This window comes from Danio rerio, chromosome 23 (genome assembly GCF_052040795.2).
Source record: "Danio rerio strain M-AB ecotype USA chromosome 23, GRCz13ab, whole genome shotgun sequence".
Lineage (NCBI taxonomy): Eukaryota > Metazoa > Chordata > Actinopteri > Cypriniformes > Danionidae > Danio > Danio rerio.
Genome location: NC_141043.1, coordinates 3845988 through 3872386, shown reverse-complemented (window position 1 = coordinate 3872386; position 26399 = coordinate 3845988). Strand labels below are relative to the sequence as shown.

General features: G+C 40.6%; 1 protein-coding gene across 3 annotated transcripts in view; it reads left to right on the top strand.

Annotated features, from left to right (window-relative positions):
• Window positions 1-26399, top strand: part of opn7b (opsin 7, group member b) — a 108867-nt gene that overhangs the window by 6748 nt on the left and 75720 nt on the right. For 2 of the 3 annotated variants that reach the window (XR_015522567.1, XM_087304976.1), the window contains exon 1: window positions 23462-24430. The exons of the other annotated variant lie outside the window; for it this stretch is intronic. The gene's annotated coding sequence lies outside the window, so the exon portion shown is untranslated. Of the gene's footprint in view, window positions 1-23461; window positions 24431-26399 lie in introns of those variants that run through there. 3 annotated transcript variants of the gene reach the window in all.

The following is a 26399-nucleotide window of genomic DNA, read 5'->3' as shown; positions in this document are numbered from 1 at the left end:
AGAATAGGATAGCATAATAAATTGTCAGTTACAGTTTAGTTTAACACCATATCCTTCTTGTCCTGGGATGATGTGTTCAAGCTGACCACAGGGATATATATGTCAAGGATTTGTCTCATCATAAAGTTCTTTAGTGAGGAGATCATAATCAACCCTATTTTGGGATCAAACCAAAAGTAACAGAAAGCTATTAATACTCTGAAAACTGTAAACTAAGCAAGACACAGGTGAACACAATCATTAAGGAACTGCAGGTTATAAAGACTTGTCCAAATGCAGGAAATATTATTAACTCTTGCACACATAAATTCTAATACTCCCACTGACCGCCCATGTGAGAGCTCACGGCCCCAGCCAATTCTGGGACGACAAGTTTAAGCTGACCACAGGGATTTATGTCAAGGATTTGCCCCATCATAAAGGACTTCATTGAGAAGATCACAACCAAACTTATAGTGGGATCAGACCCAAAGTAACTGAGACATCTCAATACTCAACGTTATAATAGAAATGGTAAACTAACCAAGACACAAGTGAACACAATCAGTAAGAACAGATGGGTTATAAAAACAGTGGACCAGAATTTTCCACATGCATGAAACATTATTAACCCTTTCACACACATTCTAAATACTTGTGTGAAAGGGTTCACACCTTTTTTTACGAGCATCAGAACGAGGAAGAAAGGTGATTTACAGTAAGTGACTTTGAATGTGGCATGGTTTTTGGTGTCAGTCTGCCTGTTTTTTTTTGGATTTTCACGCACAACCATCTCTAGGGTTTACAGAGAATGAGCTAAAATAGAGAAATAAAGTGAGCGGCAGTTCTTTGGGCACAAATGCCTTGTTGATGCCAGAGGTCAGAGGAGAATGGCCAGACTGGTTCCAGCTGATTCCCAGTTGCATGTCTAGTCTTGTTGATATGATTATACAAGTGACTACGTCATGTTACTAAGCGAAGCTGTCAATCAATTCAGTGGGCGGGGGGACCGCACTCCTACGTCAAGTTGCGATTGGTCTGAAAACCGCTTCAATTGGTACACTGTTTTTATTTAGTTAAATTTAAAAAAAAAAAGCACTGTGTGTGTTTATATTACCCCAATATGACGGTCTATACTTTAAACCTACACACGTCACCATAGGTGCCCTTTAAAGTCTTTATCAAATTGTTATCTGCCCTATATGTGATGGCCTAGCAGATAAAAAAAAACAACAAGGGAGGTCATGTACAGGACAAAAACTGACAAATTCTGGACGTTCGACATCATTCAAATTACCCAATCCCGCTCTGGCTATCAGCTTGGCTCAACCCAAATTGAAAAAGCCCTGAATGTTTATGTGTAAGCGTGTCCTAAATTTCTAGAGCTCATCTAAATGGTCTGTGAACTCTTTTGAGATCAAGTATTAGATGGATACACATGATGCATATTCATCAGCCTTGACTGTTTTTCCTGCACGCAGCCGTTTTGCTCTCCACTGACCTCATCAAATGTTTGCTGATTCCCAACAATTTTCCATAATTCAACGCCCTTTCTCTTTACTTTAATGAGCAATTTGCACTGTAAATATTCCTAACATGTTACTCAGAGGGCAGAGGTTGCTCTGCCAATTTGGTGAGTCCAGTCCTCTGAAGTCTCCACAGATTCACATCTAATTTCCATGTATGAACACGAGAGCCAATTACAGCTCATGTATTTTGGACCGGGTGAGCAAAATCAATAGCAGAATTAAGCATAGGAGTGTTAAAAACAACGAAATGAGAAACATGACAAGTTTAAGTGGAAGAGCGGGCATGCTGAGAATCTATCACGCATCCTGTGAGACTCTCTATTGAGCTCTTTTATTCATGTAATTCTCATAGACGGTATAAAATTGAGAATAAGCGATGAATAAATTAACATTTCTTATCAAGGATTAATAAAACATGTGTATCTGTCTGTTTGATTTCTAGCCCGGGATAAGTGGATTAGTACAAGTTGATGTTGATTCATGCCAATGAATCATGCATGTACTGATGTGTGAAATGTTAATAACTGGGAAGTTTTATTATGGAGTTTTCACGTTCATTTTTTTTCTTCACTGCGTTGTCTATGAGGTCTTATCTTTAAAAAATCTAGGCACAAATGTGACTCCTCTATATATTGTTTTCACGATGCATCAAAAGTCGGCCATATTGGAAAGGATAACCCTGCTGAAAACGCCAGCTTAAACCAGCCTAGGCTGGTTGGCTGGTTTTAGCTGGTCAACCAGGCTGGTTTTAGAGGGGGTTTGGCCATTTCCAGGCTGGTTTCCAGCCATTTCCAGCCTGGTCTTAGCTGGTCAGGCTGAAAAATGACCAGCTAAATCCAGCTAAAACCAGCTTGACCAGCCTGGTGTAAGCTGGACATAGCTGGTTTTGGATGGGCTCCCAGCCTGTCTAGGCTGGTCAAGCTGGTTTTAGCTGGTCATTTCCCAGCCTGACCAGCTAAGACCAGGCTGGAAATGGCTGGAAACCAGCCTGGAAATGGCCAAAACCCCTCTAAAACCAGCCTGGTTGACCAGCTAAAACCAGCCAACCAGCCTAGGCTGGTTTAAGCTGGACTTTTCAACAGGGAAAGTAATAATGTAAATTCATTCATTTTCTTGTCAGCTTAGTCCCTTTATTAATACGGGGTCGCCACAGCGGAATTAACTGCCAACTTATCAAGCACATTTTTACGCGGCGGATGCCCTTCCAGTCGCAACCCAACTCTGGGAAACATCCACACACTCATACACTACGGATAATTTAGCTTACCCAATTTACCTGTACCGCATGTGTTTTGGGGAAACCGGAGCACCCGGAGGAAACCCATGCGAACGCAGGGAGAACATGCAAACTCCACAGAGAAACGCCAACTGAGCTGAGGTTCGAACCAACGACCCTCTTACTGCTTACAAAGGGTTGGGTACCGAAACCAGGTGCCCTTATAGCACTGCTATGCTATAAAGGCACCAGGTTTCGGTACCCAACCCTGCTTCCCTGTTTGAAGTCGTTCTCAATATGATTCAGCATCTTATTCTCCATGGTTCGACTGATATTCTTTAGAATATTCTTTAGAATCTCAGACATGTGGATTCCAACAGTAATTCAATCACCACACGACCTCAGTGTTCATTACAAAACAACAGACAATTTGACTGGGGATTTTCACACAGGGAGTGAGATAAAAAGACAGACAATCACTGTCTGAAGACTGCTTTTGACGTTTGAATAACTTCCACCTTCAAAAGGACAAGCCAAACTTGAATCAGCACACTTTAAATTATGTATTTAAGCAGTCCTAATCTAAAATATAAATAACTATTATAAATTTATCAAAGTGCATCTGTGTGGGTAAAGTAAAAACATGTTCTGGAAAACCTTTTGAACTCTCATGTCATTCATTTTCTTGTCGGCTTAGTCCCTTTAATAATCCGTAGTCGCCAAAGCGGAATGAACCGCCAACTTATCCAGCAAGGTTTTACACAGCGGATGCCCTTCCAGCTGCAACCCATCCCTGGGAAACATTCACACACACACTTATACAATACGGACAATTTAGCCTACCCAATTCACTTGTACCGCATGTCATTGGACTGTGGGAGAAACCAGTGCACCTGGAGGAAACCCACACAAACGCAGGGAGAACATATTGTACAAACTCCACACAGAAATGCCAACTGAGCCGAGGCTGGAACCAGCGACCTTCTTGCCGTGAGGCGACAGGACCACCTACTGCGCCACTGCTTCGCTCAAACTCTTATGTCACTTTTTAATTTGCCTTCGGCTTTATTAGTCTGGGGTGGCCACAGCAACTGGAACTGCCAACTTATTCAGCATGTTTTACACAGTGGATGCCCTTTCAGCTGCAACCCAGTACTGGGTAACACCCGTAGACAAAAAATTATTTTATTCAATTCACCTATGGCACATATGTTTGGACTGTGAGGGAAACCGGAGGAAACCTGAATATGCAAACTCCACGCAGAAATGCCAACTTACTCAGCTGGGACTCGAACCAGCAACCTTCGTGCTGTAAGGCGACAATGCTAACCACTGAGCCACCGTGTCACCCATGAACTCTTATGTAATCTTTTTAAAAGATTAATAATAATAAAGTTTGAATATAATTGGTTAACTCCATACATACAAACAACCGCAGTCTGGCTTTTGTGCCAAAGTCTTGTTACCACAATGTGGGTCATGTCAGATTGACACTTTTGCTGATGCTAGATGCTCTCTCTGCTGCTCACTCGGCTGACATTGTGTCATTTTGGATGACAGCTTTGTTTTGTGTGACACTGCTTGGCCAGATAACAAACATGGGCACACCAGTGTAATATATCTGTCTGTCTTGCTGTCTTTTATTCTGTGACAGCACCAATTTCCAGACATCTTCCTTGTCTGACACACCAGTTTCAGCTCTGGCAATCTCTACCAATGAGCTGATGCGTTTAATTAGGTGTGTTTCATTAAAAGATTAGTTCACTAGAGGAACTCAAATTTCCTGATAATATACTCACCCCTGGTGGCACGGTGGCTCAGTGATTAGAATTGTCGCCTCACAGCCAAAAGGTCGCTAGTTCAAGTCCAGACTGGGTCAGTTGACATTTCTGTGTGGAGTTTGCATGTTCTCCCGTGTTTGTCTGGGTTTCCTCTGGGGGCTCCGGTTTCCCCCACAGTCCAAAGACATGTACCGGTGAATGGGGTATGCTAAATTTGACCGTAGTGTTTGAGTGTGTGTGGATGTTTCCCAGTGATGGGTGGTGGCTGGAAGGGCATCCGCTGGGTAAAAACATATGCTGGATAAGTTGGCGGTTCATTCCGCTGTGGTGACCCCAGATTGATAAAAGGACTAAGCCAAAGTCCAAGTCAAGTCTTTTTTGGATAATTGTCAAGCAAGTCTCAAGTCCTAAATTTTGTGACTTAATTCTGATTCGAGTCAAGTCATGTGACTCGAGTCCCCCATCTCTGGTTTGCACTTATGTCAAGTATTTGTTTGAGATGACATACTAGCAATACCTAAACTAAACCGTGGATTGCGCAGTTGATGTACTACTGAAATCCTCTGCTATGCCTAGTCATGCTGTCTAAACTATAGAGAAGCGGTGCCATGTATCAGGATAATAATTCACCAACATGCACACAGCAAGATCTTCATTTTATTGAGCCTCAGTTTTGGAGGAACGAGTCAGGAAACATTCTGTAGTGACCAGGGGCCTCATGTATCAACACTGCGTACACACAAAAACTTTGCGTACGCCAGGTTTCACGCTCAGAATCGCTCACGTTTAGATTTACTAACAATGAACTGAACGTGGGAATGTGCGCAGCTCCACGCCAGCTTTATGGCTGGCGTACGCACATTTTTTGTGCGTGTCTGTTTTATTTCCATTGGCGACTCCTAGAGGCAGTTGTGTTAAATTCCTCTCTACAAAGTGTCTGAGCCTTGCAAAGGCAGCTGTATGAGACGGGTTCATCTAGCAGGTATATAAGGTTTCCATAACATACAGTTGACCAGCTAAACATTAAAGCACAATTTGCAGCGGTCGCCTGTTTTCCCAATGTAATCTGAGCGATCTACTGCACGCACATTGCTATAAAGACACTATCTGAAGATGAATTTGCATGCGTGAATCCATTCAATAAATGTGCAAATAAAATATGATGCACAAACTTATAAATGATTCCTACTTGTCTTTCTCATGAAAAATAGTTGTCAAAATCTGATATGTAGCGGGGGAAAAAGAAGAAAGAGTTCATCAGACGCTGAATTCAAACCGAGTTCATGCTCGAACGTGTCAAAACATGTTGACATGTGTTTTACAAGCTAAGCCACTGAGACTGTTAAGGAAATTGCAACATTTTACACATATAAATCACACTATTTCTCTTTTAACTCCACAGTGCAATGTTCAGACCCAACTGTGTTAACTGCATCAGCTAAACTCTCCCACTCTATTTTTTTTCTTTTGTTGTTAATTCCGGAGGACAAACTTGCAAATAACACCGCTTTTCTCCGGTCTACCCCCGAAAGCAGCACCTCCAATTCACATTCTGTTCAAAGTTTCTCTTCTTGCTTGCTTTTGCCATTGCTTTTTCGTTGGGTTTTGCCAAAGTAGAGTCATTAGCATATTTATACGGGGGAGGAGGCAGGGAGGGGTTTTGTGCTCGTGCATGTTGCGCTCGGTTTCACGGTCATTCGGATGTACAAAAGAATATGCATGGGATTCGGCGTACGCAGAAAAAAATTCAGATATATGAAACACTGCGTACGCCGAATCCCACGCATATTCTTTTGTACATTTACAGCTTTGTGCGTACGCAATGTTTTAGTATGATTTCCACGCAAATCTTCGTACATGAGGCCCCAGGCCACTATTTTCTAAAAAGAATGGCTCAAAATCCCCCTGGCCACTGTGCAGGACTTGTATCTGTCGCTGCCAAGATAAATTGATACTGTATTGGGCACAAAAGGAGGCCCTACACCATACTTATAAATGTTATTAGTCTAAAACAAGACATTTTAGTTTTAATGTCCAACCCTTGTATGTATAACTGTCATGTCTCCTATTTGAAAGGTCTACTCAGATAAATTCAGGGACTTTTGCCATACACCTTTCCATACTGCTTCATCTGCGACACACTTATTGTAATATCACATTGTCAGGGTTCTGCCACTCTGGTCTTGTAAATTCTTGTTTTGGTGGTAGAGTCCGGACACACCACAAAGCCCACGTGGCCAACTCAAGCGGGAGCATGCACGCTCTGCGCTCACCCACGATGGCGCACGCGCACACAGAAACACACACACAAGGACAGAAACAGGACAAGACAGAGCTAGTGTCCGGACTCTCCCACCAAAACAAGAGTTTACAAGACCAGAGTGGAACTATGATATTACAATAAGAGTCTCGTGTTTGTGTTTTGTTCTGTCGACATCGCGCTGTTTTATTCTCAGCGTCTCTGTCTAGTTCGGTTTTGGTTGATGCTGAGATGAGACATGTGCGTTGCATATGTGTGAGCGAAAGGTAAGGTGTTCATCTATCGTGTGCTCGTGTCTTGCGTCTATATGTGTTGTCCAAGCACGTGGCTCTGTGTTTACATTGTGGCCACGTGCTTCAGTCTTGTTCTGTTATTGTGAACGCGTGGGTAATAAGTTCTCTCATTGGCTACGTGTTCTTGTACCGTTTTATGTGAGCACATGGCTGTCTCTGTGTCATGTACTCTCCCGTCTATTGTCTAGTCCCACCCTCCTTGTTAACCCATTATTAGTTTATTAGATTCAAATGTTTAACAACTGTTTGTTCACCTGTGGCGAGGCAGTGGCACAGTAGGTAGTGCTGTCGCCTCACAGCAAGAAGGTCCCTGGGTCGCTGGTTTGAACCTCAGCTCAGTTGGCATTTCTGTGTAGAGTTTGCATGTTCTCCCTGCCTTCGCGTGGGTTACCTCCGGGTGCTCCGTTTTCCCCCACAGTCCAAAGACATGCGGTACAGGTGAATTGGGTAGGCTAAATTGTCCGTAGTGTATGAGAGTGTGTGTAGATGTTTCCCTGAGATGGGTTGCGGCTGGAAGGGCATCCGCTGCGTAAAAACTTGCTGGATAAGTTGGCGGTTCATTCTGCCGTGGCGACCCTGGATTAATAAAGGGACTAAGCTGACAAGAAAATGAATGAATGTTCACCTGTGTATTAATTTAATTCTGCTTATATTCTCCTCATGTCTGCTGTCCTGCAGTTCGTCATCATATGTTGCGTTGTCCTGTTCCAGTCCTGTGTGTTTCCGTCCGAATCCCTGCCAGCCTGCCCAGTCTTGTTTGCTTGTTTATTTGTTTATTTAATTGATGTTTTCCACCTCTGGGTAGTTAGTTTAGCATTTTATTTTTATTATTAATAAATTTCCATTTATCTGCACTTGAGTCCTCGCTCCTTTTCCCAACCACCGATCGTGACACATACTCTAAGATACTATGCACATTGGAATGCAGAGTGTGTTGCGAACATGAATGAATCAGGATAAATGACGCAGTTCTGACGGCTAAACCTGTTTGGTAATTCTTTTGAGGGCTTTGAAGATGAAGTAGGTAAAGATGAAGAATTATCCCTACATGAAAAGGAGCAGCCAGTTACTCAAATACAAAACAATTGTAGTCTAAGAACTAGATCATTAAATTGAAAGAGCTGATAAATTACACTGCTACTGCAGAATGATAATTTCTTATAATAAATTCATATTACAATCAGTGTCCTCAGCTCTGCGGAAGCCTTTAGAGTCTGTGAGTGCATTTGCAGTCACTTCGCAGCCAGACCTTTCCTCAAAAGCTTAGCAGTAATTTCAATTAATGAAATCATATTTTTAAGTGCATGTCCCAGTATCACCAATAAACTTAAGATCCAAGGAAGATGATCTCAGAAAAAGCTAAATTAGCTACAGCATTATAAATAGTTTATGAATGTTTATTTATGAAGAGTGCTTTGCAGAAATGTGTCATAGAGAAAAGTATGACTTGCACGCTATTAATCTTCTGCCTAGTGCTTTGGGAGGCCCCGCGTCTGTCAGTGAGTCAGACATTTGGCAGATCAAATTAAGATTAATAAACAGCAAAGATGAGTTAACAGGCCATAGGAGAAATTCTAAATGGGGTAATGCACAAAAGTAGAATTAAGTGAAGGGATTCTTGTTAAGTATAGTTAGCCAAATGTGAAATTGGTCCTCTGCTTTTGACCCATCCAAGTGCAGACATGAGTATGAAGTGAGGGCTGGAGCAGTGGGCAGCTATTGCTTCCTGTGCTCAGGGAGCAATTAAGCATTTGGTGCCTTTCTCAAGGGCAACTCAGCTTGGTACAGAAGATGGAGATAATGTGGTTTATTCACTCCTCCATTTTCCTATTATTATTATTCCCATTTTCCTATTCACTATTCCTATTCCTTTTTGCTATTATCCCTTAAAGGTATTTTCAGTCTTTCTCTGAACAGCCGAGCCTCCCTATCCGATTGTTAAGTGTGATGTCACGCGAAGCGGCTTCCTGGTCCAAGCACTCTATTCAACTGAATGGGGAGACTCGTGAAATGGTAATAATAAACGTTTACAAATCGATTTGATACTTTCAAAAATTACGATTGCAATATATATAAGTCCTTGCCTAATATTCAATGGCCAGAAAGTAATTCCTTTTTTTATACATTGTTAAAATTTGTGATGCAGCAAGCCCAGAGATTGTTGTGTACATTATGACTTCATATAAAATTTAATTTAATGTGTGATATGAATAAAAGTGATCATAAACAAATGATTTCTCAACTCAAATGAGTGGCGGCTTGGACCCGGAAACAGTATTACATACAGTACGTCACCAACACGTCACCACTTAACAAGCGGATTAAGCATTTGGTGCCTTTCTCAAGGGCAACTCAGCTGGATACAGAAGATGGAGAGAATGTGGTTTATTCACTCCTCCATCTTCAATTCTTGCTGGGACTGGGAATCAAACATTTCAATTACAAGTCCAACTCTTTGACCTTTAGACCACAACTGCCCCCATCAAGAAAACCAGGATAACAGAAAAAGTGGGGTTGGTTGAGTTGGTGGAGCTGCTCTACAGTATATTATCAATCAACAATGACACTTGTAGGCAGCACGGTGAGGCAGTAGGTAGTACAATATGAGCCCTGATGGATTAGTTGGCTTTTATGTGTGGAGTATGCATGTTCTCCCATGTTTACCCCACAGTCCATGTGGTATAGGTAAATTGGGCAACCTAAATTGTCCGCAGTGTATATTTGTGAATGAGTGTGTTTGGATGTTTCCCAGTGATGGGGTGTAGCTGGAAGGGCATCCGCTGCCTAAAATACATGCTGGATAAGCTGGTGGTTTATTCTGCTCTGGTGACACCTGATTAATAAAGAGACTAAGCTAAAAAGAAAATGAATGAATGACACTTGTATTAAACTGAACTAAATCAGCTTTCAAGAGTTCACACTTAGCTGATGATTGATTATAAGCAAGTTTGGCATGCTGTCCCGGGAGAGAGCCCTGAGCTCGAAGGTTCTTGAGCCCTGGGCTCCCTCCCGTTTGGAGGAAGAGAGGGGAGCCTTGAGCTCAGGTAGATCTCGACAACTCCCCCTTGATAAGAGCTGATGACTAAAAATTGAATGCTATTACAAGATATGCTGCGTTATAAGATTACCTGAATTGCAAATTTAGATTGATCAATTTACTTGTTGTGCATGTTTTTGGAATGTGGGAGGAAACCGGAGGACCCGGGGAAAACCCACGCAAGCACTGGTAGAACATGCAAACTACACACAGAAACGACCACCGGCCTGTTGAAGGACTAGAACCAGTGACGTTCTTGCTGTGAGGCAACTGTGCTAGTCACTGGGCCACCGTGCTGCCCTATTGAGGGAAAGGTGAAAAGGTAGGGGTGGAAGGGGGGATTCTTCAAATCGAAGATGACTGTAGTGAAAAAACCCTGGCTCTTTATAGTGGGTTAGGAATGGCCTGATTGGTGGATCATGCATGCTAATGCAGAACCAGCCGTGTTCAATCATAATCACGTGCTCCTCTCGAAATTAGTTTATGAATAAACTTCACATAATTTAACTAGAACAACACCGCAATTCTACCACTACTCTCCTGCCTGTCTGAATTGCTGGCATGGTCCACCATCAGAACTATTGTTATGGCTTTTTATTTTATTTTCTTCATTAGTGTTATACGGATAGTTCACCCAAAATGTAAAATTCTGTCATGATTTATTCACTGTTGCCTTGGAAACCTGTATTCACTGACTTCATTAGTATTAGGAAGTCAGTTGTTACAGGCTTCTAACATTCTTCAAAATATAATATTTGGTGTTCAACAGAAGCATTATTGACAGACAGGGGAAATAGGTGAGATGAACATCAACAGTACAATGGGGTGATAATGGTAAGTAGTGAAGGAGGGCTGCAGATGGCAACCGGCTGGGAGACTAACCAGGGAGAGACTGGACAGGCAGGACATGGTGGTGGTTTTGGAAGGGGCATGGCAGAACACCCTCAAGATGTTGTGTCTGAACAAGACCGTGGCCACAGCCATATCACACTGCAGCCCGAGACCGTTTACTCACTGAAGCTAAGCAGGGCTGAGCCTGGTCAGTACCTGGATGGGTGGCCACAATGGAAAACTAGGTTGCTGTTGGAAGTGGTGTTAGTGAGGCCAGCAGAGAGCACTCAACCTGTGGTCGGTGTTAGTCCTACTTCTAATGCCCCAAGTAAAGAGAAGGGGACACTATACTCTCAGTGGGCACCATATTTTGGATGAGATGTTAGTCATCCAGACATTTTGATCCGATTCAAGAACTTGTTTGAAGAACCAAATTAGCCAGAGATCAGTTATCAAGATTAAAAGATCAAGGATCTGCCAAATCATCTTAGATGATTTAAGCGAGCTACGAAGAACAGACCCCTGGTCACTAAATTTCTTTTTTTCCGATTTCTGAAAATGGATACATTTACATTTGACCACACAAACGCATCTCCGCTAAATGAATATGATTTTAAAAAATGTCAATCCTGTGCTATATGCGGATTTTACTAGGATATGTCAAGTAAAGTGTCAGATACACCACTTTTTATTTAATAATTATTGGTTATTTACAGAAACGAGCTATAAATGTCACCAAGTGTAAACAACCCCATAGAGCAGGGGTTCTCAACTGGTTTAGCCATGGGACCCACATTTTTACATGGTCATCAAGCCTCGAGCCAAATTTTTAGGAACTGTAATACAATTTAAGGAATTATAATTCATTTGTATTTATTTGTCACCATACACAAGTAGTGACAGATAAGAACATCACCAAGACTTACAAATAAACTATATTTTACTGCTGTCATTTAACAAAATGGATCAAATTATAGAAATATTACAGTGTAAAAACAACAAATACTGTTAATAATAAACTGTTAAAAAAACATGTTTTCTGGTTTCTAAATGTTGTTTTAATTGAGAAGATTTCATGCTCTCTTGTGAGAGCACCTCACTACATATGACAATGAGGCTTTAAGTCTTTTTTGTCGTCAACATATATATCCATACTTTACATATTCGGGGTCATACTTGCGCTTCGACATATTTGTTGCAATAATTAAATGAAATTTCACATGTCAAACGGTAGGGTTGTCATGCACGCATTTCAAAATAAAAGTCGGTATAAGCAAAATAAGTTAAATTTTAAACATTTGTTGTTTTTTTGATTACACACTCCGTGACCCACTGAAAATGTTCCCGCGACCCACTTTTAGATCACGACCCACCAGTTGAGAAACGCTGCCATAGAGTGACTGTAAAACACATTGATTTCTAACAAAGACAGCAAAACTAACATGTAAATCACTAGGATTAGGTCTCTATCTTGGCCCGCTCTGGAAAATAAGACATCTTTGTAGTAATTGAATTTAGCTTAATTTAGTCAGGGCTAAATTCAATCTGAATAGCTGAAATAGAAAATCTCAGGCTAATCTCTTATTTCTTTTTGTGCAACACCCCTCGGGATAAATCAGCATGTGGGACATCATGAAACAGACTGCGCAGATCATCTCAGTTTTAACTGTACTTTCTCACATGGGCAATATAAACATAAACATTCTATCTGTTATGAGCATGCCATTTACGCAAGCATCACATGGGACTCACTCGCTCTACCATCAACTGACTAATAGCTGAGGATTATAGAGGATGGGCTCATTGTGTTTCTGTTCTGAGGTTGTGCGCAGTCATTCAGCGAGGGTCAAGAGTAATAACAGCTGAACAGGCCATGAGGAGATACTGACGTACTGTCCCATCTGTATCTGTAGAGATGTCACGAGATCCGCAAGTCTTCCTTTTTCTTAACAACTGAGGCAGTGTTTGGATCGGTTTGTGAATATCAAAGAGTGCATTATTTGCTCTACACAGATCATGTTTATGTCTGTTATTATCACTCACTCACTTTCCTTCAGCTTAGTCCCTGATTTATCAGGGGTCTCATCACAGCAGAATTACTCTGGCAGATGTTTTTCACGGCTGAAGCCCTTCCTGTCACATCCCAGGACTGAGAAACAGTTAAAGTCAGAATTATGTTTATTTTCCCCAATTTCTGTTTAACGGATTTTCTCAACTCATTTCTAAACATAATAGTTTTAATAACTCATTTCTAATAACTGATTTATTTTATCTTTGCCATGATGACTACATGATATTTTACTAGATATTCTTCAAGACACTTTCATACAGAAATGTAAACGCTTAACTAGGTTAATTAGGTTAACTAGGCAGGTAAGGGTAATTAGGCAAGTTATTGTATAATAATGGTTTGTTCTGCAGACCATTGAAAAATATATAGCTTAAAGGGGCTAATAATATTGTCCTTAAAATGGTGTTTAAAAAATTAAAAGCTGCTTTTATTTTAGCCAAAATAAAACAAATAAAACTTTCTGCAGAAGAAAAAATATTATCAGACATACTGTGAAAATTTCCTTGCTTTGTTAAACATCATTTGGGAAATATTTAAAAAAAAGAAAGAAATATTCAAAGTGGGGCTAATAATTCTGACTTCAACTGTGTATATATATATATATATATATATATATATATATATATATATATATATATATATATATATATATATATATATGTGTATCTGTATATATATATATATATATATATATATATGTATGTGTGTGTGTGTGTGTGTGTGTGTGTGTGTGTGTGTGTGTGTGTGTGTATGTGTATATATATATATATATATATATATATATATTTATATATATATATATATATATATATATATATATATATATATATATATATATATATATATATATATATGTAAACTGAATTTTTTATATAAAAAAATGAAATTGAAAAACACCCATATAAATGTAAAATAAAAATATGGTAACACTACTTCAATAAGATGTTCATATCATGAAACTTAAAATCCAGTTAAATTCCAGTTGTTTTTTTTGTTTTATGTTTACACAGTATGTTTTTGTTTGTTTGTGTTTCTAATGCAGTGTTTGTAATGAGTCATTAGCTCACATTAATGACTAAATCGGCATGAGTGGCATCCATAACTTGTCAGATCAAATCTATTACTCTGCACTGATGGCTAAAGTGTTTATTACAACATCCTAACAAAACAGTGACCTTCTTGCTGTGAGGCAACAGTGCTAACCAATGTGCCACCCAAAAGTGGACCAATACAAGTTTCAAAAATTGTTGATAAAATGTGCATGTATATGTGCAGTGTGGGTTATTTTGCCAAGTAGGACGTGATCCTGGATTATCATGGAACATGATGAAGAGTATTTATGACCATGAAAACAATACCTTGTGGTTCTTCTCCTTGTGGTATTATTAAAACCATAATACATATAGACATACTTCCAACACAGGCTCATTGTGGATATGTACCCCTGTCTACATTTCTGGAGTGTGGGAATTATGTATGGGTGCATTTCGTGTTCAAAATAAATGCTAAGGGGCAGTATTGGGCCGCCAATGCTTCGGTTCATTTTAGTGTTACCAGCTGACTGCTTACCTCCGAATGGTTTACAAATGGTTTTCCGGTGTTACCAGTTTGGCCAGTATCTCTTGGGACTTGGACTTGGGACATGGAGCTGAGTTGACGGCTACGACAGGGTTTCAGTACGGTGAAGAACAGTTTCAGAAACCAGGTAAAACTAACAAAAAATATAATAAATAAACAACAGGCTGAAATTGTGGTGAAATCTGTGACAGCTTTTCTTTTTCCAGATTTCTTTTGAAAGCGCTAGGGCAGTGGTCACCAAACTTGTTCCTGGAGGGCCGGTGTCTGGCAGGTTTTAGCTCCAACCCCAATCAAACACACCTGAACAAGCTAATCAAGGTCTTACTAGGTACACTTGAAACATCCAGGCAGGTGTGTTGAGGCAAGTTGGAGCTAAACCCTGTAGGGACACCGGCCCACCAGGACCGAGAGGTGGGTCAGTCAGTCAGCAAGCTGGCCTGGTCGGCTGAAGTGTATATTGTGCGCCCTCTGGTGGATTTATTCAAGAAGAGGACATGTGAGAGAAATTTGAGATCATCAAAAAACAAAGTGTAATAAAGTTCACGGCCCTTTGGCCGCCGGTAAGAAGCAGGCAGAGAACCGACGCAGTTTTAAATTATATATTAATAACAGGGACGGCAGTTCCTCACTGAGACTGCAGTCTAAACCAAAACAAACGGACGGCAGCTACTCACGGAGACTGCCGTCAAACTGAAAGCAAAAGTAAAACAATATGCCCGGGCCCGGCCCTCTCTCGGCTTCCTCTGCCATCGTTCCTCCTCTTATAGTCCAGAGCTCCATCCATGGGATTTGAGGCAGGTGCGCACCACAGGTGCATCCACTTATGCGCGGCCTCATTCTGTTCCCATGGCTCTCGGCCACGCCCCCTTGCCACACATAGACAGAGACCTCGTTCACGTACCTCCAGTTACGTATTTCACTGTCCTCAGAAGTGTAGACCTGGGTACATTTCCATAATGAGCCTGGGTTAACTTCTGATTATAAGTAAATTTGAGGTTAGTAGATATTTTCAGATTCAGTGTTACTTACAGTCAACAGAATGTGTTAAAAGATCCATCAAAAGAAAACAGTTTCAGCGCCAGAGCCCTGGAGCATTTCTATGGAATGATGGGAGCTCTGTTTGATCCTTTCAGACCATAAGGAATTTGATTAATGTGTTTATTTTTGTTTCGCCAGAGCAGGCTTTTCTTTTTCAGCATTACGAGAGCATTACAGAAGGTGTAGGGTAAGGCTCTTCTCGCAATCTTTAAAGTCGACTCAGCCGTTGTAGGGAAAAGCAAATACTCATGACAGCCATGAGAGGGAATTACGAGAGCCTGAATAACCCTTGAAAAATTGCAGTGAAGGAAAGAAAAAGAGCCCTCTCACGTCATTGAGACGGAGCTGATTGAAAGATGCCAGCTTTGAGAGGCTCCAGAGGCACATGTGGAAGCAGCAACGGACGCCACAATAGCCCTTGTTAAAATAAGCTTCCTGCCAGGAAAATAAAAACTGGCTCTTCTAAGCTGGTTGTGCATTTATGTAAGGATTAAAGATTTAGAGTATCGCATGACATCATAAATACACCTCCATCTTCTTTCTGTCCATCACAGTAGATGGTTAATGTGCCTGTGGTAATGTGCATTTTGAACTATCACATGAAAAACGAGTGATGGGAATGTCAAATTTAAATTAAAAATCATTTAATTAAAAAAAATTAATTAAATTTTAAAAAATGGTTGTAACTTGAGGTGGTTTTGAACAAAAAAGGGTTCATGTGTAATTTTACTCACATGACCAATCAGCAGAACATGTATGTAGACTTGTGTGTGATTCTAGTGATGTGAGATACCACTGATTTCCTATCCGATCCAATACCAAGTAAAATAAGTATTGCCGATACCGATCCGATACTTTGCCTAAAAATTACCGTTTGTGAAATTAAAGTAACAAGTAGTGTACTTACAAGTGTCCTTTTATACTGAATACGAGACATATTATGGGTTATTCTTGTTTATTGATGAAGAATTATACAAAAAAGAGCCAACGTACATATTTATTGACAGTATCTTAAACCTGTTTACCGATTCCAGAAGCAGGTAAGACAAAAACAATAATCAAAAAAATAAAATAAACAAGTAAATAACAGGGTGAGAATGTGGTAAAATCTGAAAACATGGTAAAAATCAGGCTGCTGCAAGGGCTTTTCTTTTTCTGGCTTGCTTTTGAAAACACTATCAGTTGGGTTTAGGGAAGGAGGAGAGTGGGCCCATTGATCAGTCAGTCAGTTAGTCGACAGTGGCCTCTGGTGGATTTACGCAAGAATAGCCGGTGTGAATGTCAGTCGCGAGAGAAATTTGAGATCTGAAAAAGCGTACACAGGGGCCTCTGGTGGATTTGCGTATTTGGTGCTCTCAAGACGTTTATATAGGGGTATGTAATGATAATAATAATTCCTTACATTTATATAGTGCTTTTCTGGGCACTCAAAGCGCTTTACACAATGGGGGGGGGATCTCCTCATCCACCACCAGTGTGCAGCATCCACCTGGATGACATGACGGCAGCCATTTTGCGCCAGACCGCACACCACACACCAGCTGATTGGTGGAGGGGAGACAGATTGATGAAACCAATTATCATATGGGGAGGGTTAGGAGGCCATGATGGACTGAGGCCAGTGGGCAGATTTGACCAGGATGCCGGGTTTAAACCCCTGCTGTTTTTCGAAGAACATCCTGGGATTTTTATGACCACAGAGAATCAGGACCTCGGTTTAACGTCTCATCCAAAAGACGGCGCTCACTGAGCAATATAGCGTCCCCGTCACTATACTGGGGCATTAGGACTCACACAGACCGCAGGTTGAGCACCCCCTGCTACCCTCACTAACAGTTTAGCTTCAGTGGGCGACGATGTGAGTTGCAGAGAGCTAGTGGCTGTAATCGGAATGAGCCAGGGTTGGCTATGCTGAATTGTTCCACTATCTAAAGTACTATGGATTTTTATTCTCTTTTATATTAAGCTTGACATGGTTTACATTGTAAAAGCTTTCCAGACTTAAAGATGACTTCATTTGACATTAGAAACATTGCCTATTTCTTGCTACAAGAAGAAGGAATCAAATGTGAATGAATCCTAGAGAAATTTGCTAACAAAACATCTTAAAAATTCTGATAAGTATGGAAAGCATTGGCAACAAAAGAAAATATTTGATGGAGGTTTTGCTGCCAAATGAGTATTTGCAAATGACTAAATTTAAACTTTTGCTTTATGTTTTAACCCCGCACTGTAAATATATTATTATACTATATTTTTTAATAAGTATTCAGTATAAAAATGTGAATTTAGTTTATTCAGATTGTGTCATTAGTTAATTCAGGGGTTTTCAAACCCGTTAAGCTTCATCCTAAACAACGTCTTAAACGTCAACCATTACACCTCAACACTTCTTACCAGTTAAACAGGGTTTTCCAATTCAATGTGAACTTTCAGTGTGTTGGAGATGGTTGGAGCAAAACCACTAGACACTGATCCTCCAGGAGCAGGACTGGACACCCCTGGTATAGTCATGTTTGTTTTATTTACTGAGGAAGACATTAGTGAGAGAACAGGAAATTAATGGGAAAAGAGGGGTTAAAACTCAAGATCATTGCCTGTGTTTCACATTATGATTTAAAACATCTTGCATCTTGTCTGCTAACTAAACCCTTACCCTAAGTGTCACAATTTCAGCTTGTACCGTACTACTTTTGGGGTACCTTTTCGAAAGGAACGTCACTAGCTTGTGCACAAGCCAGGAGAATGAAAACAAAGGAAGCGCCATTTTTAAATGCACAGCCGAGATATTACACCATAGTAATATATACATATAATAACAAGCTATGGTTGACCCGAGCTTAAACAAACCTTGTCGTCGTCTTAACGAACAGCCACAAAGGAGAAGAGCAGTATCTACCCTGTGCCTCAAAACGTTAGCCATCTAAGGCGGAAGCGGTTTCACTTTCCCCAGAGAGCTCACATGTATACATCTGCATACATCGGCAGACCGGAGATGCAGAGAGAAGTTTGATGGGGTTCGAGTCCAGCAAAAAACTGTTCCAGAAAGCAGGTATGACAAAAACAAAAGCCCAAAAAATCAAATAAACAAGTACATAACAAGGTGAAAATCTGGTAAAATCTGAAAATGTGGTGAAAATCAGGCTGCCGCAAGGGCTTTTCTCTTGCTTTTGTAAACACTGTTGATTAGGTTTAGGGAAGTGGGTGGGTGGATCGGCGCTTTTGAAAATAATGTCGGTTGGGTTTAGGGAAGAAGAATGGTACTGGAAACCTTGTCAGAGTTAAAGGTTGCATGGGTTCCACCAGCCTGATCTCACAAAAAGACGTAAGTGTTTTACGTTTTGCCATTTTACGTTTAGTGGCTAATTTTTACAAATTCGTACGAGTTCAGTTGTATGAAATTGTAAGATTTTAAAAAGGAGGCGTGGCACCTAACTCCACCCCTAAACCCAACTGCTCTTGGGGGATACTAAAATGTACGAATTAGATTGTACGAATTCATACCAATTAACCACTGAATGAAAAAGTTACAAATTGCCGTGAGATTGTGTTGGTTCCACCCAGTATCAGCAGATTCTGAAGAGCAATGTATCAGTCAAAAGGCTAAAGTTATAACAGGGTTGGATGTTTCAGCAGGACAATGACCAACAGCACAGTTCTAGATCTACCAAGCAATTCATGCTCAGACACGATACAGTTCTAGAATGGTCATCCCAATCCCTAGCCTTGAACATCATCGAAAATCTATGGATTGGTTTGATTGGCGTGTCTATATTTGAAATGATGATATAACGAACAGCGAGACTGACACACACAAAAAATTAAGGAGAAGTCAGAAAAAACAAAGGAGCAAATGACTTTTTCAGCAACCTAAAACATGAATAAACTGCCTTATTTAACTATTATTATCACCTTTTGGACTATAATAAACTCGGAATGCCGAAATTACTTTCTAACAGAGGTTACATGTGCTGCTGAAGATTAAAGATACAGGTGAGAGGTAACTGGGGTAATATGTTGCATGTTGTTTTTGAACCCAATCAAGGAATAAATATAGGATGTGTCTACCCTGCTGAAAAAAACAGCTTAAACCAGCCTAGGCTGGTTTAAGCTGGTCAACCAAGCTGGTTTTAGAGGGGTTTTGGCCACTTCCAGGCTGGTTTCCAGCCATTTCTAGCCTGGTCTTAGCTGGTCAGGCTGGAAATTGACCAGCTAAAACCAGCTTGACCAGCCTGGTTTAAGCTGGACATAGCTGGTTTTGGCTGGGCTCCCAGCCTGGCTAGGCTAGTCAAGCTGGTTTTTGCTGGTCATCTCCCAGCCTCACCAGCTAAGACCAGGCTGGAAATAGCTGGAAACCAGCCTGGAAGTGGCTAAAACCCCTCTAAAACCAACCTGGTTGACCAGCTAAAACCAGCCAACCAGCCTAGGCTGGTTTAAGCTGTTTTTTCCAGTAGGGTAGTTTTTCTGTAATTGGTGACATATTGGAGACTGTAAGGGTCTGTATGTGTCCATATATGTTCATTTTATATTTATTTCATAGAATTGCAGACATTACAGTAGGCTATTTTGCACTTTCGTCATTCATCTGCAGTTATAATCAAATCATATTCATAAAAAGGTTAGTAATGAGCAATTATACACAAGTGTTTATATGTACAAAGCATCTGTTTTGTTAGTGTGATATGTCTTCTGATATGTGACCATTGGTACCCTTTTGCCGGTGGAAATGCAAGCCTGATAAAGGTGACCCGTACTGACTCATACCATAACGAACCACTTAGTGGAAACTGGCCATAATCGACCATTATTTTAAAGTCTTACCTCATATTTTTCAACAGTGTTAGTGGAAATGTGCACTGTTGGAGCAGATGGAGAGACAAAAATCATAAGTCAACATATAGTATGCATGGAAATGATATGCAGTATTCATCATGTTCAGCAGCTGCACTCGCTAAAGCTTTGCTTTCTTGGTCTCTGTAGATCAAACATGCTTGTTGTAACTGCTAATTGTTGAGGGGAACTGGGACATACACAGTTTACTTATCGGCTCAAGAAGTCAACGTTTATGTAATCAGCGCTGCTTTTTTTTTTAGTCGAGTCTGTTATCAGATTGTCTCACTAAAAGCCTCTAGTCCCAGTTTTTGTGTCATTGCAGTATGAATCACCTTTTGATTCAGGGTTAGATCATGTTTGCGATACATGACCGGAGATTACTGTGTTATCAGTGAATTCCGTAGTGTTGTCTCCAGCTCTGCGAACATAAACCTGTCTATTCTGAGATTCCCAATCAGTCATTAGAAGAGCAATACAGTCTACAGTAGAGCCTTGCATTCATCAGGCTGACTATGTCTAAGAGGAATCAAACATGTGTGGCAGTGCCATCGTCCACAATTTCAGACCTATAAAAAGATAATCACAGTGTTCTGGCACCAAGAAGATAGGTGTCAGCTATACTACAAAACCATTACACAACATAGCTGTTTTCTATTGCTGGCCCTGTCAACAAAAGTCGACTGCACCAAAATACTGTTTCAAATCCAAACACTTAAAGAGATAGCTCATTCTGAACACATACCCCTATATATGTTTCTGGAGACCACGAATTATGTAGTCAGAGGTACATATGGCGGCATTTCATCTTTAAAATGAACACTAGAAGGCGGTATGATGCCTGTAACCTCAGGGAGTGACACATACAACTGGGGTAAGATCCAAATGCAGGTTTATTTGTCGTCAGGCAAGCAATGGTTAATACAGTTGCAAACGGGTATGTGTAGGCAGTCTAGAATCGTAATCGGTAACAAACGAGAGGTCAAAAAGGCAGGCGGCAGGCAGGGAGAACAAGAATACAAGCCTAGGTTGAAACACAGGAAAACTAGCAGGAGTAACGCGTTGTAATGTCATCTAAAGATAAACAAGACTCTGCAAACTGAATGGGTGAGTGTGTGGCTTAAATAGTGTGTACAATCAGTCTCTGACAATCCTCAGGTGGTGTGAATGTAATCAGTCTAGATGAGTAAGCATGTGTGTCTGGGCGAAGTGCATGTATGAATATGTAGTCCAGGAATGGCGGAATTGTAGTCCATAAGTATGGTGAGTGAGAATCGTGACAATGCCGTTCCTTTTGCCGCTTACCAGCTGATCGCTTACCTCTGTATGGACGTCTTTCCTGCTGTTAATAGTTTGTCCCGTGGCTGGCTGCGTAAATCGGCAGACCAGAGATGCAGAGAGGAGTTCGATGTGGTTCGAGTCCAGCAAAAAACGGTTGACAAAAAAAACGTCAAAAAACTTGCTTTTGTAAACACTGTTGATTGGGTTTAGGGAAGTGGGTGGAAGGATTGGTACTTTTGAAAATAATATCGGTTGGGTTTAGGGAAGAAGGATGGTACTAGACACCTTGTCAGAGTTAAAGGTTGCATGGGTTCCACCAGCCTGATGATTTCTTAAATACTTAAGAAAACTTAAGTATTTTACGTTTTGCCAGTTTAGAGTTCAGTCAAGGAAAATGTGCCCAAGGATACATTTTTGAGAAATGAGAAGTATGTTCTTTTTCTTTACTAGTTTGCTTTTGAAAACACTAATGATTGGGTTTAGGGAAGGGGGTTGGTGGGTCAGTCAAGCCAACTGGCTTCTCTCAAGGATGAGAAGGACTTTAAGATACTTGTACCCAAAATGGAGGATTTACGAGAAATGGCACTGTAACGAGGAGACTGACACGGAAGGATCCATTATGCAGTATTTATTTATCACACTCTTACTCAAACACTCAATATGCACAAAGTTGCAAACACACATCAACAGTAGTAGTAATGTTCTCAAGGCTGGCGGCAGACAGACACAGAGTGATTTACCGGGCCTGGGTCAAAGGCAGGCGGCGTGATTCCGAATCCGTGTATCAGGCTTGAGTCGAGGGCAGGCAGCGAGTATCAGAGTCCGTGTATCAGGCTTGGGTCGTGGGCAGGTAGCGAGTATCAGAGTCCGTGTATCAGGCTTGGGTCGTGGGCAGGTAGCGAGTATCAGAGTCCGTGTATCAGGCTTGGGTCGTGGGCAGGCAAAAGGCGAAGCAGAGTCAGAAACGGGCTGGAGTAATACACAGGAGATCAGGCAGGAAAATAACGCTCAGTAATGCTGGCCGGGGCTAAACAAGACTTCGCACTGACTGAGTGTTTGAGTGCGGCTTATAAAGGGTACGTGGGTCGTTAACTGGAATCTGGATCAGGTGTGCACGATCAGTGTAAGTGGATGATGTAATGCTAGAAGTCCGGAGATGGCGGCCTCTGCTGGCCAGCGAGGGGAATGACTGGGGCCGAGTCACTGACAGGCACGTATGATTTTATTATATAGTCATCAAGGCAAAGATTACAAAAAATCAGTTATTAGAAATGAGTTATTAAAACTATTATGTTGAAAAGAAAATCCTGTTTCCAATAAACAGAAATTGGAGAAAAAAATAAACAGAGGGCTAATAATTCTGACTTCAACTGGGTAAATAAAAACCCTGGTAATTGCTTTAACGCCCTATTCACACGGGGCTTCAGCGTCAACGCTTGACAGAGGGCGTGTCTGAAGTTGGAGCTGAAACGATCGTCATAGAAGCGTCAGCCAATGAAATTCAGTCAGCAATAGGCCACTGTCTGAGCTGTGTATTTGCATACAGCGATCTGATTGGCTGACGCTTCCGTCGGCGCTTGAAAAGTTGAGCTGGTCCCAACTTCTGCAGCGAGGAACGCTTCTGAAGCGGCGCCGACGGATCCACAATGCAGTTCGGCAACGCCTGACGTCACCCATTCAAAGTGAATGGGAAGCGGTGACGCTGACGCCCCGTGTGAATAGGGCGTTAAAATGGTTGATCGCAAGAAACCCATTTGGTGATGCTTAGTTTGGCCTGTAGTTGAGGTTTTAGTGTTGATTGGTTCTGGATCACATATTGATTTTCCTCAAGAGGCAACTTCATCTATTCACAAACCGCTGCCAGTGGTTGAAGCTGACAGCCTTGAGGGAAGAGATCAGACGTGCAGCGCGGTTGTGCTGCGGTCAACCAGCGACTGAAAGCCAGCTTTTATTCCAGTATTCCTCTTGGCAATACCCTTTACACTGTGTCTAAGTAAAGAAAAAATGTTAAAAACATAACTTGGTAGAAATAAAATGAACCCTCAAACAGTTAGAGATTTAAAACAAAGGACGCACTTAGTGCAAACCTTCCAGAAAATGATCAAGTGTCTTCTAGAGGATGATGGAAACTATGAGCGTAGATAATGGAAAGATGTGCACTTCCATTGTTTTCTTTGATGTCCTCTCTGCCGACTTGAAAGAGACTTCTGAAGCTGCATGGCATATTCGGACTCATTTTCCAAACCAGCAGCACCACCAGCTAATCGAGGACTTTTCTCTCAGACTGATCAAGAACAGAAATGAATAGCAAGCTTTTGTAGGAAGACAGAGAGGACTTGAGTGAGAGATGTGAGATGCGAGTCGATGCAAAAAGCAGGATTAGTTACAAGAGGAGGAGGAGAGAAGAAGGACAGGAACAGAAAGAGGGTGGGGGTGAGCAGGGGAAAGTGAGGGAGATAGTAGAGGGAGAGAGTGAATCTTTCATAGCAGGCGTCTCGGAGCGCCACCGCTGTGATTTGTGTCTCTCAGTATGTTTCCCCGCTGCTGCTGCAGCAGGCATAGTACATGTTCACTCGCGCACCATGACTTCTCGACCTCCTCCGCTCTTTTCATAGTCTACTGTTTGCTTTCCCTCCAAAACCAAGGCTGATGGCTCTCAGACTTCAGATTTTTCTGTAAACCGGACATAAGGACTGACTCTATAAGGTAAGAACAGCAGTTTTCATAACTAGACTGTTTGGTGTGCTGCAATGCTTGTGTACAATACATCCCTATGTTTACGATTTATTTTGAACTGTATTTTGTTGTAATTATTTTGTTATATATCATGTGATTTATTTGTATTTTTGTCATGGAATGACTGAATTATTATTAGTGTAGAATAGCTGGAAAAGTTTTTCTTACAGCATTTATTCAATTAATTTATTTAGATAAATTAATTTGGTCAGGGGCAGCACGGTGGCTTAGTGGTTAGCACTGTCGATTCACAACAAGAAGGTCGCTGGTTTGAGTCCCAGGTGAGTTAGGATTTCTGTGTGGAGTTTGCTTGTTCTCCTCTGGGTGCTCCGGTTTCCCCTTAAGTCCAGAGACATGTGGTACAGGTGAATTGAATAGACTGGCTGTAGTGTATAGCTGCGTCCCAAATGGCACACTATACACTATGCACTCATGCACTATGTACTTATGCACTTACACACTCAACAGGATAGTATATGCATGTAGTGTCGTCCCAAATGGCACACTAATGTTTTTTTACTAAGCGGAAATTCAAACCGTTTTCCTGATGACGTTTGACGGACGCCAAATCAGTGAAATAAACGACCGAATTATCAAATATTACCTGCCGTGAGTGTTGCCGCATTCACCATCGGGAGGCGCTATAATCACTCTCGTAGAAGAATTTTGTTTTCACCATCCAAAATAAATAAAGTTATCCAACAAGTGCGTCCGATAGCTCCGCCTCTTCCGCTACGTAGGCAAACCTGCGGTCGTTGAGTGCGTGAAGTGTCCATCATTACACACTTCATTTTAGCGGCTGAATGAGTGCATCATCCGGGAAATTAAAGTGCACTTATTATTTTTAGAGTTTTCAGTGTGAACACACTACTTACACTATTTATACTACAAAATGGCGTAGAATAGTGCATAAGTATGCGATTTGGGACGCAGCTTATGTGTGTGAATGCGAGAGTGTATGAGTGTTTTCCAGTACTTGGTTATGGCTGCAAGCGCATCCACTGCGCAAAACATATTCTGGATAAGTTGGTGGTTCATTCCGCTGTAGCAACCCCTGATAATAAAAGGGACTAAGCTGAAGATTTCTCAATATTAACAAACAAGTATCTATGCCTTTATGAAGTATTTATTTGCTGCTTATTAATAGTTATTCATGTTGATGTTGGGTTTAGGAATTAGAGATGCAGAATAAGATCATGCAGAATACGTGCTTTGTAAGTAATAAGAAACAGATGGTAATCTTAATAATATGCAGATAGTAAGCCAGTAGTTATTAGTGAGAATTGTTACACATACTAAAAAGTGTTACCTTAAATATATGCACGACCGGTCTAAAATTTGGGGTCAGTACAATTTTATAATGTTTTGAAATAAGCTTATTGCACCAAGGCTGCATTTATTTCATCAAAAAATACAGTAAGATTGTGAAATGTTATTAAAAATGTTTTTAAAAAGTAGTTTATCATTTAAAGGGCACCTATATGATGAAAACGAGCTTTTGTAAGCTGTTTGGACAGAACTGTTTGTAGGTTTAGTGTTTCACTTTGATATTAGAGTGACAGAAACACAATAAGAGGGCCGATCACACTGAACATGCTTTTATATATATTATATAGGTATATATTTATTTGCCACAAAATCAAAAAGTTATGAATTTCTGTGAGATTGTGTTGAATAAAATATGATAAGTGATTACACTATTTTCCGAGATTATAAGAAAAATTATAAAAAAATAAATAAATATATATATATATATATATATATATATATATATATATATATATATATATATATATATATATATATATTGTAATCTCAGAAACTAGTGTAATATATATATATAATAATATAATTATTTATATATATATATATATATATATATATATATATATATATATATATATACACACAGTTGAAGTCAGAATTATTAGCCCCCTTT